General features: G+C 26.7%; 1 protein-coding gene across 1 annotated transcript in view; it reads right to left on the bottom strand.

Moving 5' to 3' along the window:
• LOC105360898 (protein turtle homolog A) overlaps positions 1-20,502 on the bottom strand; it is a 194,765-nt gene that overhangs the window by 168,251 nt on the left and 6,012 nt on the right. The gene's annotated exons all lie outside the window — the stretch shown is intronic.

The following is a 20,502-nucleotide window of genomic DNA, read 5'->3' as shown; positions in this document are numbered from 1 at the left end:
ATTACACAATTGTCCATTTTCGGTCTACTTGGTAGTGGACCAGTCAATGACTGCACTATACGACAACATCGATGCTCGTAATTACACAAGAACTAGAATACCCCCTGCAAAAATTATTGACGAAATTCTAGATACAAGAAGAAGTACCAAGGGGGATGGAATACCAGGACACCCCAGATCAACAATGGTGTTAAAACCATTATATAGAAAATCATACACGCAAAAATTCTGGAACATTTATTATTAGAATTCTATTAAAGGAAACACCTGTAGTCCTCCGCTATTCATATAACATAGCCTATCAATGCCTACAAGACCTAAAGATACGGTTTTTAAGAGAAGACAACTACCCCATACTCTACACACAATTCATGACTCGATATGAAGAATTAAATCACATGCGAAGGGTACCCGCAAATTATACCCACGACAAGAAAACTTACTATCTACCTAATCATGGTGTACTAATGCCAGACAGTTTTACTACCAAATTGAGAGTGGTATTTAACGGATCAAGCGCCTCAACATCAGGACACTCACTCAACAATTTGATGCACACGGGAGCCAACCTGAACCCAGATATCATAGATGTGCTATATATATAATATATAATATATATAATATATAATATATCAAAATATATAATATATAATATATCAATTAACAACAGTCACTTATGGCACAAGGGCAGCCCCATTTTTAGCAATAAGAACGTTACTCCAGCTCGTAAATGATGAAGGAGACAAATACCCATTGGCGCTACCATCCATTCAGTATGGTAGATACGTTAACCACATTTTTGATGGTGCAGACACCCCACAGCAATTAGTTGAAACAGCAATATTGCTGGAAGATCTCTGCATGGTGGGCGATTTTTCATTGGCAAAATGGTACTCTACAAGAAAGGAGGTCATCACCGCCATAAGAGCATCTCAGAACCAGGAACAGCCAATAAGTTTCGAGCTCTGAAGGACTTGATGAAAATTTATTTATAGTCGATTATTTGATAAACTATTGTCTGGCCTTGACAATGTAATTGAGAGTATTGCGTCTCCTGTCGACTGCAGTGAGGTGAACCTAAGTTCTCCGGCTTGTTTGCCTGCGAGAGCGTAATGCGTCACCTGTGACGACTGTATGGGGGTGAATATAAGTTCTCAGAATTGTTAGTCTGAGAGAGTGTAATGTGAAACTTGATTTGCGCGTGGGTGACTAGCTTGATTAGATAATATAAAGGGATGTACCTTGTAAAATACCGAGAGGGTAAGTTGAATGGCTGCGTGGCTGGCATGCCCCTTTTGATTACGATTCCAATGGCTTCACTGTTAAATCACTACCTGATCTTGCTGATTCCTTTTAATAATGCACGTGTATCTTTAGGTTCGTTGCCGAACATACGGCCACGTGTCGTCGTCACAGTATATACTAAAACACGCTGAATAGTAATAACAGATGATTGAACGAGAAATAGAATTACAATAAGCTTATAAGCCTTTTGAATACGCCCACGAAACCCGAAGGCTTGATCGCTACGTGGCAGCTCTGCTGAAAATACCGACCGTTCCATGGCGGTCCTACTGAGGGCAGACCAAGACCCGCGCCATGGCTTCTACTGGTAGAGAGTTAGAACGGTTCACTGCGGTCGGGTCACGGCAAGAGGTTTGTAGCAAGTGCAGTTCAGTAAGATGGAACTTCAGCAAGAGAGCGAGGCACGCCATGGTGCTTGCCTTACATATCCACGCGGCGGCTCACTTAGATGGCAACAAGGCATCGTTGTTGCTGCACTGGAATATTACATGAGGCGTAGAAAGAAAAATCTAGAACTTTCGAGAATTCGACGAAAGAAAAAACAAGGTGTTATAACTTTAGAGAATTCCGGGCGATGTTATTACCCGAAGACCATATAAACATTGCGGGTCATTTGAAACGAAAACATAACAAGTATACGAAAATTCTCGTCCAAAGTATTTACAGAAATCTGAGATCTAAAAGGGGCGGCTATGCCGACAATCAGCGGTCTTGCAACTTGCTTCAATCCCGAACAATTACTATTGCCATTGCCATCACCATCTCCCCATGCTCATGAATGAGTTTTACATTGATCATTACAACATCAGTATAAACTCACTACTGAACGTACACAGTAATTTCCATAGCATCAACGATATCGCCATCACCCTAACGAAGAACCTTCACCACTGCAATAGAATACTTCTCTCACTCTCTCTCTCTCTCTCTCTTACTTGAAGCAACCAACAAAACTGCAATATTATAATAATTTATAAATCAGAATAAACAATATCTTCATTCAAAATATAGGTTACATAATATTTTCAGCCCTTCCACTTGTGCGATTTCCTCCTAATCGCTACGCTAGAGACTACTGCACTGAACTATTGAATTGGCAGTTCGAGCCACAAAACAAACACTCAATTTCGAACAGTCATACTATTATCTATAAATATTTTTAATATTTTAAATAACATTTAATATAAAATAATGGAAAAGATTAAAATATTATTTTTAAATTCTTTTATAACTTATTAACTAAACTTAATTTCTATCAAAAATGTAAATACATAAAAAAATCAATAAAGATTTCAATAAACCTGAAATTCAAGTATGCATAAAATTAATTTCTTTTAATGAGTTTAAAATCATTAATATATGCATTATTTTTATAATTATGAATATAATGCATCTGAAATGCTATATATGGATCGCTATATATCAAAATTGTATATCTGGAATCATATATATATATATATATATATATATATTTATATATGATAATATTGATATATGATTATATGGTAATATTGAAGATATTTATAATATAACATAGATCAATTTTGATCAATTCGGTATCTCTCAATTATATGAAATAATGTTTTAAATTATAATATAATTATAAAATTATAAAAATAATATAAATTAAATTGTTCACCTAATTAATCCTAATATATTAATTAACTTATTTGTCATTGTATATAGAATTACTATAGAATTTTTTTATTTTATTTAGTATTGTTACGGATTACAGCAGTTTTAAGCGGAATGCAAAGTGGGAGAGGTGTGAGCGCGTGAATATTTGTTTTGTAAACATTGGCCAACGGACTCAAAGAATGCTTCTAGCAGAAAAACTCTAATATACGACTATAATTCCAAGAAGTAATAACAAATGAACCCTACAAAGCTATGCCCTATTGACGTCTCGACAAATAGCGGCATGGGAATAGCCACCGATGCGCGATCGGCGTAGCCAGTTGGCATCCACGCCTCCGTAAGCAACGCACCACGCTCGTTCCTTACTACTTCTTACTAGTTAACAAGTACCCATCACGACAGGACCGCCAATCTACACTCGCGGTTTACGCCCGCATGTAATAACGCCGACGCTTGTTCTTACGACTACTAACTACTACAGCGGTTCCAACCAACTCAAGTAAGATGTGATCAGACGCTCGTTCTTACATTTCACCTCTACACCGCGGTTTACGCTCCCATCAAGCGCATGAAAGCGCACCAATGCCGCCACTACATATGAGCTCACGGAACAAGCAGTGACGTCACACGGACGTTCTCTCACCACTCCGAACACTACAGCTCACCTCACGCCGGCTGCTAAGACGGTACTAACTTGCTGCCCCTACCGCTACGAGTTTCCCACTACACTACTCTACCCAAAGGAAGAAGCGGAATCACGCTCCAGGATATCAAGAATACACGTACAGACTTATCGCCACCAACATTAATGAAGAAACACTGATCTATTCATTCTTCATACACTCATTCCGATATTCATAGATTATTAACTATTCATTATTTATTATATTTAATAAAAGGAAAGACTATAAATATTAAAGGCAGTATTGAATAATTGCATTGCCCCTTCCACTTGCCAGCAAGCCTCCACCCACCATCATAAGGAGGTTTTTAGTCTGATCCCAGACAAGTATATTGTCAAGTTATGTTTATTCATATTTATATTAAGCTGGAAATTGTTCGTAAACAATACATACAATATAAAAATAGTTAAAAATGTTAACTGCTTATAAAAATAAAAATTTTTTTAATATTTAGCTATACGTGAGACTATTTAACGTTTACATAATTAAGTTAAACAGAACGTTTAATAAAATTTTATAATCCAGTACGCATAATAGCTCAAACAAATTATTTGAGTATGAGTAAATAAACAAAACACGGTTTTTAAAATATTAGAGTATAAACTATCAGTAATAAACTAAAATTATTTTTACTCACACAGTCAAAATAAATATTGGTTTTGAAAATTATATCAGTTGATTTAATTTTGGTAAGGAATCTTTGAATTATATACATTTATATTTTTCATTTTAATACAATTTTGTAACGGTCAATCATTAATTACATAAAAATTATACCAATAATTAATTATTTCTAATATTATTGATGATGAACATTTTAAATAATATAAATATACAATCAAAGTGGGTCTTAAGCTACTATATAAGATTTAAAAACCTATACATTATAGAATTCGTATTATTCATTCATAATATTCATGAAAAAATATTGTTTTCTGATAAAAATTATATAATTACCTGAAAATCATACCATTACCTATATTTAATTCCTCTTTAAATTCTTAATCCAATTAAATATTTAAATTAAATTAAATTCCGCTTTGAGATAATTCAATATAATAATAATTCTTTTAATAAGAATTTTATCTTGAAAATATTTTTCTAATTATAATTGTTTACTACTAAAATGCTTATGAACAAAAATTTTTGTAGTCACCATTAGTATATATAAAATTATTATGAACTTCTATTTATTTTCAATTGTTATTATAATATTTTAATAGTGGCTTTAATACCAAAAAATTTAATTCAAATAACTATAGCAATGATAACCATAAACGTTAATAAATAACTAAGCATTTATTGAAATTTTTTTATTCATCACTTTCTACAGAATTGAATAGATAAAATACACAATTATACATATTTCTTAATTTATAAAGTACGGAATTATACATCATATTTTTTAATTCAGAAAGTATGGAAAATTAAAAAAATCATATTATTGACATACTTAATATTTCAAGTAAATATATAAAATTTTTGCTAAATATAATTTCATAATGTGTATAATTATTAAATCGAATTTCTCAAATATTATTTAAAAAAAATACTATCAAAATGAATATAATAATCTTCTATTTAAATACATTTTATCCTTTCCTTAAAATTACATTTTATATTCAATTCTAATCAGAAATTAATGAAAAATGACGAGATTATGATTTGAAATTCATTTGTATTAACGAAAGCAATCTATAAGTAATATTGCTTGTTTCGATATAAATTATAATATTAATTCATAAAGATGATTTATTCAACACTTTTAATCTGAAATTATCATTTTCAAAGAAGTATCTTAGATTATTGTTATACTGACCTCTCCAACCTATTTTTTTCACCTACCCTAGCGTAAAGGATATGACAGTTTTCATACTGTATCTGAAAAGAAGATAGTTATCATTGTAAGGGAAACCGAGGATAACGAAGCTAATGAAAAATCGAGAAGAATTAATAGCAGCAACTAAGCCTAACAATAGTGTGTAATTTGTTTCATGTTGACAATAATTATTGCAAATTTTTCAAGCCTGCCATTCCGAAATGTAAAAAGTCTTCTTAATTAACTTGGAGAATTAATTTTTCAAAATGCATTTTTTAGGACATTTTATTTCCTTTTTTCTTATTCTCGTTTCTTTTGTAAAGTTTGGGTATGCTTTTTGTTCTTTTATTGGCATTGTCGTGCATTCATATGCAAGAGTAAATGGAGTTGAAACCTTTTCATATTTTTCGGACGATTACTTATAAAAATCTAGAAATCTAATTTTTTCGGCTTCAACAGTTCCATATTCTTGTAACAGAATGCAATTCTAAAATTCACGATCGAACGTTTATAAGGATTAGTTCAATCAGTGCTCGTTCTGTTTTCTAGGAACAATTTATGAACAGACGTAATTACTTGCTTTAAAATAATTTGGTTTATTTTCATTTCTTTGAACATAATCAATTATTGCAGTTAATAGAATTTATTTAAGAATTATATTCCCTGTATTATAAAATAAAAAATATTTTTATTTTCTTCTATTATTTATTATTAATAGGTTCAAAATATTGTGCAATACTTATTCTATTCTTATCTTATAATATAAAATTCTTATCTTACTAATTACAAGTAATGTTATTGTAAAAAATTAAAAATTATTTATTATTATTTACTAAATAAACTTACCTTTTTTATACTAAGAATATTATTTTAAAGCAGTTTACAATAATCTTTGAGAATGGGCAACTTGATTGCATGAAAAAATATGTAAGTTAATTCTAGATAACAATAATTAGAGTTTGAGTATTGGAGATGCATGCAAAATTTTGTATACGCAAGATGTTATACAATCTTGAAAAGAATATGAAGTAATTTATGAATAATTATGCTATGCAGTAATGTTAGAAGAATTTTATGGACCAATCAGTGCGAGTTAATATCGATGATTACTATAAAAACAATAAATTTTGTGTTTCAAGCGTTCATGAGATAGTATTTTATATGTTTTCCATATACTATCAATGCTGATTATGACTGCTTAACTTTCTGGAATATATAAAAAAGGTGAAACGTCGAGGAAAAAGAAGTTACTGGTATTCAATATTGCCAAATCCTGTCGAATGAAGGAAGTGAGAATGTTGAATGACATAGTTATGTTTTTTGTAATGAGATTCACTGCATTGTTCTTGTGCTCAACCACGATGCCATGACAGCGGGTGTGATGAGCAATCAGCTTTCATAGACGACATAAGGCATGAAACCCGTCTAACCACGACAAATTGAAGGCATGCTTTTGAGATTTCCATTAAATTTGCTTTGTTGAATCGATTGCTAGTCTATAATGAAATCCCTACTATCAGGAATCCCTTGTCGATATTTACAGACGATTCATCTTGCTCTTCTAGCCTCTCTCACACTATACATCTCCAGTCTATCTCCCTTCCCCCTTCTAGTTCCTTGTTACTTCTCCCAAGTTTTTTCATATCAGAGTATCCATCACTTGCTTTCGGAATCTTGTAATATGAATTTTTTGTTACATATGATTATACGCAACACAGAAATTAATGTTTTATATTATAACATTCAAAAGTTAATTGATTATATTATTACTATATTATATTGCATGAGAAATTTGACTCGTTCTTTCTGAAGTAAGATGCAATGTATATACTTTGATGAAACTATTCATAATGCTTACACGTATTTCTTAGTAAATTTTTCAGTTGAATTTTTCAATTTCAATGACTATAAATTTGGAAATTAAATGATAAATAACTAAATAAATCACTACTAATCACTGTACCAAAATAGATCTAATATATTACTTAAGTTTGTATATTTTAGATATAAAAAAATGTGTATACGGCAATTACATAAAAATCTTTATAATAGTTTTAAAAACAATTGAATTTTTTCGATATAATGAACATATGCACATGTATTTACTAAAATTTTTACAGCATATATTTATTAAAATTTTATGAGTGTTTATTTGGTGGAAATCTAAACAATGTTTTTATTAATATTGTATGCATAAGAATTTCGTAAAAGCACTTATATTATATATTTATACATATAATTTATGTATAATATCTTGAATTTTTAAATACATAGCTGATATTTTATATAAAATTTCTTAAAAATAAAACTTAATATTTGATTACTTCAAAAACTTAAATTTCTGATATATATATAATGAATAGTTTGGTCAATTTCTGAAATAATAATTTTTATAACAAAAGCAAAATATGTTTATCTATCAATATGTTCTGTTATTGTAACATAACAATAGTATTTTACAGATACTCTATTTATAGCTCGCTAAAGCAGTAATTAATACTTGAAAAAATTATTTAATTCGGTAAATTCTACTTTTGTTGAAGTCATTAATTTTATTTGAAATTTAATTTTTTTATTTGAAATTACAGAATACATTTAAAAGAAATTTAAACTTTCATTTAAAATAATAAATAACTTTACAAAATAATTGATAATTAACTTGTACTGGTATATTTATCACTGAAAAGGAAAATGCGGAGTAAACAATGTAAATGCAGTTAGGTCGAATGCATATGGATTGAAATATTTATCTACTAAAAAGTCCAAAAACAAATGAGATAAAAAACAATAAACAGTTTTTACAGTGTTAAACAAAGCTATTGTTAAGAAACATCCGAAGTAGAGTTAATGTACCAGGGAAATGAGAAAAGGAAATACCAGGTGTAATTGGAAAAGCTCTGACAATCCGCATTTAGGGCAAAGTAAGAGAAGATCGAAGGCCAAAGAACGGGTGGAACTAATTACCTCGTGTGCAGTGAATTTTTCAAAGTCTCGATTTTGCAGCTTTTTTCAATTTCATTTCTTAAGGGCGGTATTTGTATTCACTAGATTAATGGCGTCTGCTAGTTATATGCTCGATAAATTATTTCCAAACACCGATTCTGCCACGTGTATCCAAGTTACTGTTCTACGAACGATAATAGATGTTGATAAATGAATTTTCAGTTTTAAGATACCAAGACATCCGAGACAAGGACATTACAAATTTGTACCTGTCGTAACCTTTGAATGAATTAAAACTTTTATTACGGATTTTTCTTCATTATTATTTTCTAACCAACATTCGTCATGCAATAATAGCACTATGATTTTAATCAGACAATAAAAACAAATATACTTTACAGTCCTTATTTTTAATTCACATAGCTTTATGTAAATCTAAGTAATCTAACGAATTTTCTTAAATCTAATCTATCAATTATTCCTTATAAAAAAACTAATTCTATAATTTATAATCAGATTCAACATTTCGGCAATAATAAAAAGTAGACGATTTAACTTTCTGGAAACTTTTATATAGTTATTAATATTAACTTTTAACCGTATTATACAAAATTTTGACCACAACTCTAAGTTTAAAAGTAATATACACTAAATATGTCAACTTTACAACTTTAGAAAATAGTCGATCATATTACTTAATGAAAATAATAAATTATTTTAACAATTACAAGTTATATATATATATATATATAATTAAATATATATAATTGATTCATTATATGATATACAATATTTTTCTACTTTCGCACTTTCTATACTGTAAATATAAAGATTAATAACATTCAGAAACTAAATTTGATAATTATAAAGAGTATAGTACAGATTATATTTATTATACTATTTAATTCTATAATGAAATTTCGTATTCCTTTTTCTAATACATTATATTTAGTAATTGATTTAAGTCACGTTGGACACTCTTCATGATACATATCTTGTAAAAAATGCATTTGCCTCAACCCTATAATAAAAAAGTGATTTTTCGGTAAAGACGAATTTTCAATACTTCTTGTACGACATTCCCATCCCTCTGGGAAAATTGAAAAAGACACCCATAGAGTCTCCTTCATCCAGCTATTTTTCTTGAAAACGGTCTCCTCCAGCCAGCTGTCATCTAGATCGTATGTAACATAAGTTAACGGACGATAAGGTACTCAGTAAAGAAAACGAGCAGCATGAAGAAGATAAGAGAGGAAAAAAAGCAGCCGAAGGCGCCTAGCTCGGTTTCACGTTATTTTCTTGTCGCCAGTCCCAGAGAGGAAATAAAAGTTAAGCGAGAATAAGAGGCGTTTTCAAGATGCAACCAATTTCCCAAGGGGTAGTGGCACCTCGGTTACTGGTGTGAATCCAAGATGCTTGAAACGAACTTCGCTCTTCTTCTGTCATTACAGATGCATGTATAATGTAAACAACTGGACCGCACTGGATAAGCGAAATTTCTTACCTGTGCATGGCTGATAATTCGCTCTAGCTGCAAGCGAACAAAGTCTGAGTCAAGTTCCCCGTGTACCGTTGAAAATTATCGGTGAACTCAACTTCACGTAAAAATCCTCATTTTCTTATTTGAACATATTTTTAGATATTTTACACCAAATTACGGATAGTTTACGCTCAGAGCAATAATTTATATGAGATTGTCGTTTTATTAGCTTAAAAATTTCCTATTGGTACTATCAACTTTCAAATATTTCGAATACTCAATTTACTGTAAACTTTATGAAATAACGCTTACAATTTTATTTTACAATTCATGATTACAGACAAATATAATTTCCAGTAATATTAATTTTTATTTACAATATTTAACGACCATATTCTTATTTCCTCTAATCATCAGAAATATTATAATCAGTAAACCATTAATTAAACATTTATTATTATAATAAGATTGTAAATTAATATGAAAAATCAAATAATTAAGATTTTTTATAAAAATAATATATCAATTTTCTATTAACTAGTGATAAAAAGAAGATTATTTTAAATGAAATAATATTTTCTACAATTTTATACAATTTAAATGATATTATGAAAAAATAAATTCTAAAAATAAATTTAATTTACCTATATCAAGCAATTGTGTAATAAAGTAATATCTTATCATATCTGATAATATTAATAAGATTACGAATAGAAGTAAATAAAGTTCTACAAATGCGATGAAAGTAAAAATTGTACACCTTTGGCTACATAAGTATATATATAACAATATAAAAATATTAGAAAAGGATAAAAAAAATATTATTCTTATTACAATGATCTAACATATTTGTTGAGTTTGTAAGGAACAAAAAGCTGTAATGTTTTCCTATCAAAATCAAGTAAAATTCACAAATTTTGAATGTTGTTGATCTGGTATCTAATAAATAATGTCGCTAATGGTTTCCGCTGAATTAGTAGTGCATTAGTAATTGAATTTTTAAGTCATAATCCAAACACGATAATTCAAGAAGTTACCATTTTGTTCTAAAAGTAATCGAAAGTTCTGTAATTATATTTTCTAAATGTAAATCGCAATTGCTTTCTGACGAAAATTCGAGTATTTATGGTGAAAACAAATGAATATCAGCAAACCATTCCTATGATTAGCGTCAATAAAATAAAGTGAAATATCAAGCAAATATTATAATTAATGATATAGCAAATTGTATAAGAATGTTTGAAAAAATAAAAAGAATAAAGAACTATAAGAATGTAACATTGCGACATTATATTTATATATACTTTACTTATTTCTTTATACTTTTATCGCATTTACATAAAATTATATGTGATTCGAAAATATATTTATATAGTCATTTTACTCTATAATAAGATCCTGTTTAATTAATTTCTAATTATTAAATAATATTCCATATTATCTTCTTATTTATTGAATTCAGAACTGTTTGCGGTACAAAGTATAAATTAATGTAATTTAGACAGTCAATAAAATAATAATAATTTAAAATTTATATAAATGTATAAATATAATTGCATAGTTAATCATTATTAATTCAAATAATTTATGTACTTTAAAATTTATTCAATAGTAAACTCAGTTATATTTAATTACTGAGATGCATAAATTTACGATACATTTACAACTTCAACATCCATTTGATACGTTTGATTAATACTTCATTGTATTCAATATTTCTTTTTTATTAAAACAAATATGTACTTCCAAATGTTATAATATTACGTTTAATAATTTTATAATATTACGTGGTAAACCACAATGTCGAAGAGAGAAATATAAAAGAAACATTCATGAAAGGATCACTTCAAAGGACTATGACACATTGCTCTTATTGAAGCCACTCATGGCAAGTAATTTTTTCATTCATGTCCTCTTTTTTCGAAACCAAAATATACTCCTTCCACTTCTTTTGTCTCATTTGTGCCAATATATTTTTGTATTTAGTTGGATCTTTTCCTTTTTTTCATACTATCATCGTCGTTTTATTGTTTTTTATTATCTCTTATTTTTTTCAAGAAATTCTGTACTATCAAAGAGAAAGTTATGGGAGTACAAATAACATTATAGGTCATCAATTTCTCTTCTTTCCAAAATTAAAAAAAAAATAGACCGTAATTTTTAATAATACTTATCCTTTGTTTTTTCTGCTTTTATTTGCCTTCCATCTGATTGATGTTTCTTGGAGAAACACGTGTAAGGCATCAGTCATATCAACACGTGAATACGTTTATATGAATCAAGTTAAGAAAAAATAATATCGGTACGAGAATTTTCATCTGGATTTGTACCCAATCATTTATTTATTTATTCATTCCGAAAATGAATTGAACATTTGTGTCGACATATTTACATATAAATATTGCGGTTTTATCAAATTGGCGAGTTTTTATAGGTAATTGTATATATATTTGAAAATTAATAAGTAAATATAAGTATTATAGAATGTTTAAATACGTTCTATTACATATAAAATATGATTATACAATAAAATAGTTATATTTCAATATATCAGACCACTTATACTTAATTTTATCACGTTTTTATGTAATTGCAATTATACAAATTTGCTCTTATACAAATGAATTTCCGAGATTATTATATATTCTATAATTCTTTTCAAATGTTTCAAGTGATTCAAATAATATAACCAATATTAAATTTTGTAATCATATAAGGTACTGTTGAAATTCATTATTAACTTCTAAATAATTAAAAATTAGATCTTTAAATTTATAGAAATTGTTTTTTAAATATTTGAAGTAATATCAGAATATAGAAAAATATATTGATTATCGTTTTTTGACAGTTTTGAAAAAGTTAATTCAAACTTTAATTGAACTTCACAATTGTACTTATGAGTTTTCTTTACAAGTTATTACAAGTTTTCTTATAAATATCCACCAAATCAATCAATTCTTTGAACTTTTAAAAATTAATTAATATGTAGCTTATTAATCAATCTTTTTATGCTATTTAATTAATGGTTTAAAACATTACACTTTTTCGAAATACCCTCATTATATATGAGAAAAATATATTTAAACAGTTTACGCAATTCAACAGAATACAGTTTCGATGATCTAAAAGGAATGATTAATAATGATGCAAATACTTCGTTTAAATATAAAATTATAGTTGGAACGTATATCTTTACTTCCATATATTTATTCTATATATATATATATATATATATATATACTTACAATATATACATATATATTTCTACATATAGAAATATATTGTTTAACAGTCATAATCATTTTAAATGTTAAATATATAATTTTATGTTAAATACAATTTATTCCATATGTTATTCAAAACTGTACCATACTGATGCAATATTTTAATCAGAAAATAAAGAAAAAATCGTAGTTTGATGATTTATTAGATTACTATTGATAAACATAAAATATTAAATTATTTTCAAAATGCAAATTTTTTCTAGAACACTTCAATTCAACGTTCTTCTGTACACGTAAATAAAGTAAAGCAATAACCCGATTTATTAGCCGAAAAGGAGTTCTATTGCAGGAGCGCATCATTTTATAATCCTCTTTAAAATGTATTTATTATACTGTATAGGCTATTCTATTTTAACCCGCTCTAAACGTAATTTCATCTCCAAATAAATTAATGGGTGATTGCGTCATTATTTATCAATGACATTTACAGTACAATGAGACCCTTTCATCCGCGAGGAATAATTCAAAGCCCGCTTTGGGTAACGAAATTCTTTGTGCAGTTTCCTAAATTTTTACGTTTTTTAATTTATTCTATTATACTAATTTTATACTTCGCATTCTATTTATAATACTTAATTACTATTAACCGACTACCAGTTATTTGTAGTGATTTGAATTTTTCTTCTTTCTTTACTAGTTCAACAGACTCTTCATTGTTTTTATATCTTTGTACATCTATTTCATCAAAACAGTGGTACATTATTGAATATCGATTTAATCAAATTTTTGTATACGGTTTAATTTGCATATAGCTAATATATTCTGTATACACAGTGTTATATGTATTATAGAGAAGTAAAATTTCATATAATAATTTAAGTAACCATCCCTTAACAAAATTAAAGAAGACACTTCAAGTGTTGTTACTGATCACTAACTAATAAACTAACACTTTAAATTAATATACTAACTAAATATATGAAACTAACGTTGTTGTTATTTAAGGAAGTTGAATAATCGTTATATTTTCATTGAAAGTTCTGAATTATTATCCTACTTGTTTACACACTTAGATAATTTCATAGAATATCTGTTCGACCAAACGAATTAAACATTCACAATAGAAAAAGAAATTAATGGAAGCTTGGTAATAAAAGGTAATTCAAATTGATCAAATGAAAATTAGATTAATCTTAATTCAATTTATTTTTAAATAGTAAACTTAAATTTACAGAGATTTTTTAATATAATATATATAGAATTAAAAATTTTGTTTAGTATTTATTATAAAACTTAATAAGTATTCAAAAGGATAAAAAGTTTGTCTTACTGTTTTAATTCCACATACTTGAGTATTAAAAAAACGAAGATAAAAATTTTAATGAATGTGTAAATTATGAACTTCTTTAACTTAATATTTTATATCTATATAATAATAAAACATGTATGAAAGTATAATATTATAAACTATATTCATATGCAGTTAGTTACAGGTAACAACTTTTATCGTATTTTATGAACACAGAATACATAAGCTTATAGTTTTATTTAATCTTCAATAGCCAATACCCATAACATATAATATTTAACATATAACAACTAAACAGTATTTATATGCCATCATAAAAATTTGATCAAAATTATTATAATTTATCTACCAAATTAATATGCTTCTGAATATACAGTAAGTAGGTATTTATATTCTTAGCTTCAAAAAATCTCATTTTATATCTAAAAATTAATTATATTGATAACTATGAATCTAGATACTAATACTTGAAACTAGGTATGTTTCGTCATGCACAAAAATGAAGCTCATTGCAACATAGAATGTTATTATAAACAGTTAGGTATGCAACTCAATAGGATGGATCTATATCAGTAGTACAAATAATAAACAAATAATATAACTATTCTTCAATGAAGCCTGAATCCATAATACTAAAGAGATAGGCTTAAAAATTTTCGGAAAAAATCGCCATCTTCATTCATTTCTTCTTCATAAATCAGAAGCTTTAAATATCGGTAGTCCACTTCAGAAAGTGTCTGTTAGAGTTTTACTACAATATTTATCATTCTATTATTATTAAACGTGATATAGCACTCTCGAGTCGCAAAGGCCTGACTGCATGCGGGGCCAACTTGAAAAGTTCAACACAAGCTTATAAGTTATATTATCTATACCCTTGCCCACTGAAACACAACAGTATATATATATATATATATATATTGCTCGATAAAGAGACGGAAAATGTATGCATGGAACACATTTAAAAATGTAAGAGTCTTTTCTCAAATTAATTTTTCTCAATCTTCTATCAGATAGATTTTATAATTTTTTTCATAAATATTCTTCGAGAGAAAAATGAAAAGAAAAAACTAAACCAAAAGCAATAATAAAAAGAAAAACATTAATACTTCTAGTTTACACACGATATACCGAGTTGACTTACGCGTTAGACAAGAGAAACAGTGATTAGGGAGAGATACAAAGAATAGAAGAAAGTCTTTTGAGTTTACTACGTGAGAAGGATCTGCTTTGCAAGTTTTCGTGAAGCACCGTCATTATCGCAGAGAAAGCTGGAAAAGGCTTTACGAGACAGAGCGAGAGACGTAATATACTTAAAATAAAGATATTATAGAGTGAGAAGTTGAAGAGGACAAGTATATGATAGTGAAAAAGAGAAAGAATAATAGAGTAGAACATACAGAAATATAGAAAAAGATAGAAACGTAACTTGGAAAAATAGTTACAGAAAGAAAAAGAAACAAAAGAGCAAGAAAAGACGCCTGTTCACGCATCACGAAGCAATATTAAGGAAAAAGAATTTGCGACCTGTGAAAAAGATTCGCCTTTTCCCTTAGCACCACTCACATCGCTCGAGACCCAACGTAACGCTATCTTTTCATAATAAAATGAAGACAGGATTAACTTTAGAACCCTTCAGAATAAAAAGAAGTAAGAGATGTATTCGTTGCAGTTTTCACGGAGAGACTTTTCTTCATTTTACATTCTTCTTTTTTCGCTCTTTGCCTTCTTGCTTTTCTCTCACTTTCTCTATCTTTCTATTCCACATTTTGTGTCAATTCTTTTATTCTTTACTTTGTCTAATTTGTAATAAACTTAGTTAAAAATAATATAAAATTCAACAAAATGTGTAGTGAATAGAAAAAAAGAATAAAAAACAAATTAGTATAACTTGTGAAATCCTGAAATGTCTCGTGCACACTTTCTTGCATTATACGAATCGGATGTAGTTGCTTTTATACTCATTATATGTAATTTCCTTTATTTACTGACTGCGAGACATAAAACTCTCGTACACGAACACTTCCTTTTCAAATTGAACTTTCGTAAAAATGATTCGTTGGTTTGTATAGTATAACGCTTTTCCTTCTTGGCTTACATTCAACTTTACAATTTGTACAATTTCACGTTTGTATACATTTACTAATAATTTTGTTTAAAATCCGCTGGAAGATTTATTTTAATACAAATAAATTATATTTTTGGAAATATAAAAATTATATTTATTAAATTCAAACATTTATTTATAATATAAATAAAATTTGTGTTATTGTAGATAACTATTAGGCATTTATTGTAAATATATATAAATATATATATATATATATATATATATATATATATATATAACATTTAATACGTATTCAAAAAATATTGATCATAAAAATACTTATATTATTTTTATATTTATTTGAACTTATTGAAATTCCACTAAATTTTAATTAATACTCTCTAATACGTATAAGAAGTATTTTTCCATAGATCTAATACCGTAATATTTAACATTTAATACGTCATTACCATACATTTAAAACGATATTTGAATTATTTATACAATATAAATTATTTATAATTGTATTTATTATTTAATTTTTAATTATGAGAAAAAAATTTGAGTATAGTATTTTCAGGAGAGTTGGTAACTTTGAAAAAAAAATATAAATAATAGTTTAGCCATCTAAGCATTAATAATATATAAAATTTAAATATTTATTGATTATTAAATAAGTTACTGAATAAATAATTGCAAATTCAAATAGTAAAATCTGAGTCTTATGAAGCACGTAGTAACAAGATTTTGTTATTACGTTTTGCTTTTTATATTTTGCTTTTAAGCCTATGATAATATCACTTGATATTATAATGAATTTTGAAAGAGGATAAAAATCATATATAATGGCTAAAAAGTATTTAAAAAAAATAAATATAATATATTAACTAAATTTAATAATCACTAAGTAAACAATAATAATTTAATGTAGAATTGTTTTTATTCAATTAATTAAGGATCAATAAATTTTTATGAAATATTTTATACAAATATTATAATTTGAAAATTTATATTTGACACAATATCTTTTAGTAATTGAGGAAAGAATTAATTAAAAAAATGTTTAGTAATGGAACTACTTTCTATCAAAATGTCTAAAAAGTGAAAAAATCCTTCATTATAAAGTATCGATTAATTATATATCTTAGAGTATTAATAATTATTTAATATAAATATTCGTAAATATATAGTAATTAATTGTAAAAATGGTATTTAAAAACTTGTTTTTAATAATATACAGAAATTATAATTAAATATATTCTCAAAATAATCATAATCAATTTTAAAATATTTTTTATAGTCACAGAATTCAGAAATATCAATAAAACTTTATAGATTCTGAATCTTAATAGTTTTATAAAAAAAATTAAAACAATACAAAGCAATATGTATGATTCTATACCTCTCTCAAAATAAATTTTGAATTCTTTTTTTGCATAAATTTATTTAATTAAAATTTTATAATTGATACTAGATAATATTTCAAATTATTTTTCTAAAAATTAATTGTGTGTAAAAGAAACACGTGAAATTATTTAAAAACTAACTTATTATTGATTATACAAATGCAGAAAAGTGTACATTTATATACATAGAACAATAATCCGAAAAATTTTTAATTTTTTATCCATTTATAATATTAAAATATTATATTTTATTTGTATAATACATCTTTCAAATTATAATATATTGATAATCATTATTAATAACATCTACTGAAAAGAAAATAGTGGCGATAAAAAACGTTCGTAGTTACTAAGTAACAAGGAAAGCCACTTGAATTTGAATAAAAAACGTATCTGAAATCTTATTCGTTACGATATCTACACCTCTGATAATTGGCTTTCAAATTAATAAACCATAAGGTTGCTCAGATTCAATCAAAATTCAGTAGTCTCGCCCAATTTAGAATGCCGATAGACTTTCATTGTAATATCTACTTCTGCAGAAAGAAGTCACATTTCTGCGGTTTTGAACAGCTTCAAAATAAATCGTCGGCGCATACGTATTCATCTTGAATGTTATATTCAAATCGAAAGAAAACAGTGCAGAAAGAAGAAGGTAGGAGAGAGAGAGAGAGTGAGAGAGAGAGAGAAAGAGAGAGAGAATATAAATGCTTAGGAGAGAAAAATCGAGTAGTGTGATCATGAAAAATTACGGCTCCATGCGAAAATTCCACTCGGCGTAGCTGCTCTTTCACTGAATTTTGTACGAAAGTACATGGAGAATAAATGGAACTTAAACCTGTATTGCATGAGTGAAAAATAGAATTGATCGCTCATCGACGTAAAACATAACCTTATATGACGCAGGCGAAAAAATCACATTTTGAGTTAAATACACAAACGCGAAGAAGGAAATTGGGTTGTGATTTATGATTAGTTCATTGATTAAAAAACTACAAATACTATTACAACTTTGTTATTATCTACTAAGAATTACGATATTATAAATTAGTTTATAAGCAATAATATTGATTATATTTTTAAAATAATAAAAAATTATAATTTCTGATAAAAATTTTCCCTTATTTCATTAATTAGTATTTTGTACGCAATGAACTGTTAATTAATTATATGACTTATGTAACTTTTCAAATATATATATAAGAAAATCATTAAATCTTTATTAAAATTTCTAAATAATTTAAAAATGTTATGCTATTATTATAAAATTTAAAAATATTTATTGCATACAAAAAATATATTTTGAACTCACATACATTAGACATAAATGTCATTAAATTATTCATTATTGTTTTATAAAAATAATAATATTTAGAATATTCAACGAATTTATAAAAATTTGTACAATCTCATACTTGATCAATGCTACTAGAAATAAGAGAAAAAGAGCATAAGGAAAAACGAAATTGTACTATTTTTGTTAAAAACATTATATCATACTAATAAAGAATGTATAAAACTTTTCCATCATTAATACAAATTTATAAATTCTTAGCCATCTTTAAAAAGTCTTCTTATAGAATTCTAACATTTTTAACAGCAAAGAATTGTGTATTATAAGATAAAAAGATTATAATTATCAGATATTTTTCTATTGAACGTTTTAATGAAATACACAAAAATTTCTAGTAAAAAATTTTATTAGAGATAAAAAATAATTATATTTGCTATTCTATATTTTTCTATTTTAGAATACTTACAATCTCTAAATAATACCTTAATAAGTTGACATTTTCCATTGGAATATTTCAAAATAAAATTTAAATAATATTGGTTTTTATATAGCTCACATATTACGTAAATTAATTAAAACCAATGTCTAACATAATTAATTTATTAAATATTTAATTTTTATAAATACTATTTTTTATTTATCAATCAATTTTATTAAAATTCACTTAAAACATTTTTAATTAAAATTGTCATTTATATATTCTGTAAACTAAGATTAATAAAATAATGGACATCGTTAATTGTATGAAACTGCATAAATCATAAAAGTCAATCATAATTATTTCAAATTTACAAGAATAGTAAGAAAAAGAGACTAGTGTAATGAAACTCTAAGTTCAATATTTATTCGAATATAGTTTGATCTAATTTATTATTCCTTTTCAATGTTTTATGAGCTGGAGCATGATAATACATAAATCTGTAATATGAACAAATATGAACTTAAACTATCGATTCGAAGTATAGAGTGAAAATATACAATGTATCAAAGCAATTTTCTCATATGAAAACTATTCAGCTATACAATAAAGTGTTTATCAATTACATCCAACGTATATTCTACAATGCGAAAGTATGGATACGTGCTTTATAGGATTCATAAGTGCTAAAAATTAGTTCTTAACGCTTCACACCAGATTTAGCCTTCTGTACAAGAATATCAAATATAAGGCACTTCAATACATTCACTATTATAATTGGGCATTAAATTTTCAATTTTCTACTTACTTTTGTTTTTTCTCATTATTCTTGTTGTTTTTTTATTAATAATATTTGTAAACAAATTGTTGTTTATGCTTCATTCTTAAAGTTAAATAATACTTTTCTGTAAATATAATCGCAGACAAAAAACG

The sequence above is a fragment of the Ceratosolen solmsi genome, unplaced genomic scaffold, assembly GCF_000503995.2.
Source record: "Ceratosolen solmsi marchali unplaced genomic scaffold, CerSol_1.0 scaffold14, whole genome shotgun sequence".
Classification (NCBI taxonomy): domain Eukaryota; kingdom Metazoa; phylum Arthropoda; class Insecta; order Hymenoptera; family Agaonidae; genus Ceratosolen; species Ceratosolen solmsi.
This window is presented reverse-complemented; position numbering and strand designations above follow the sequence as displayed.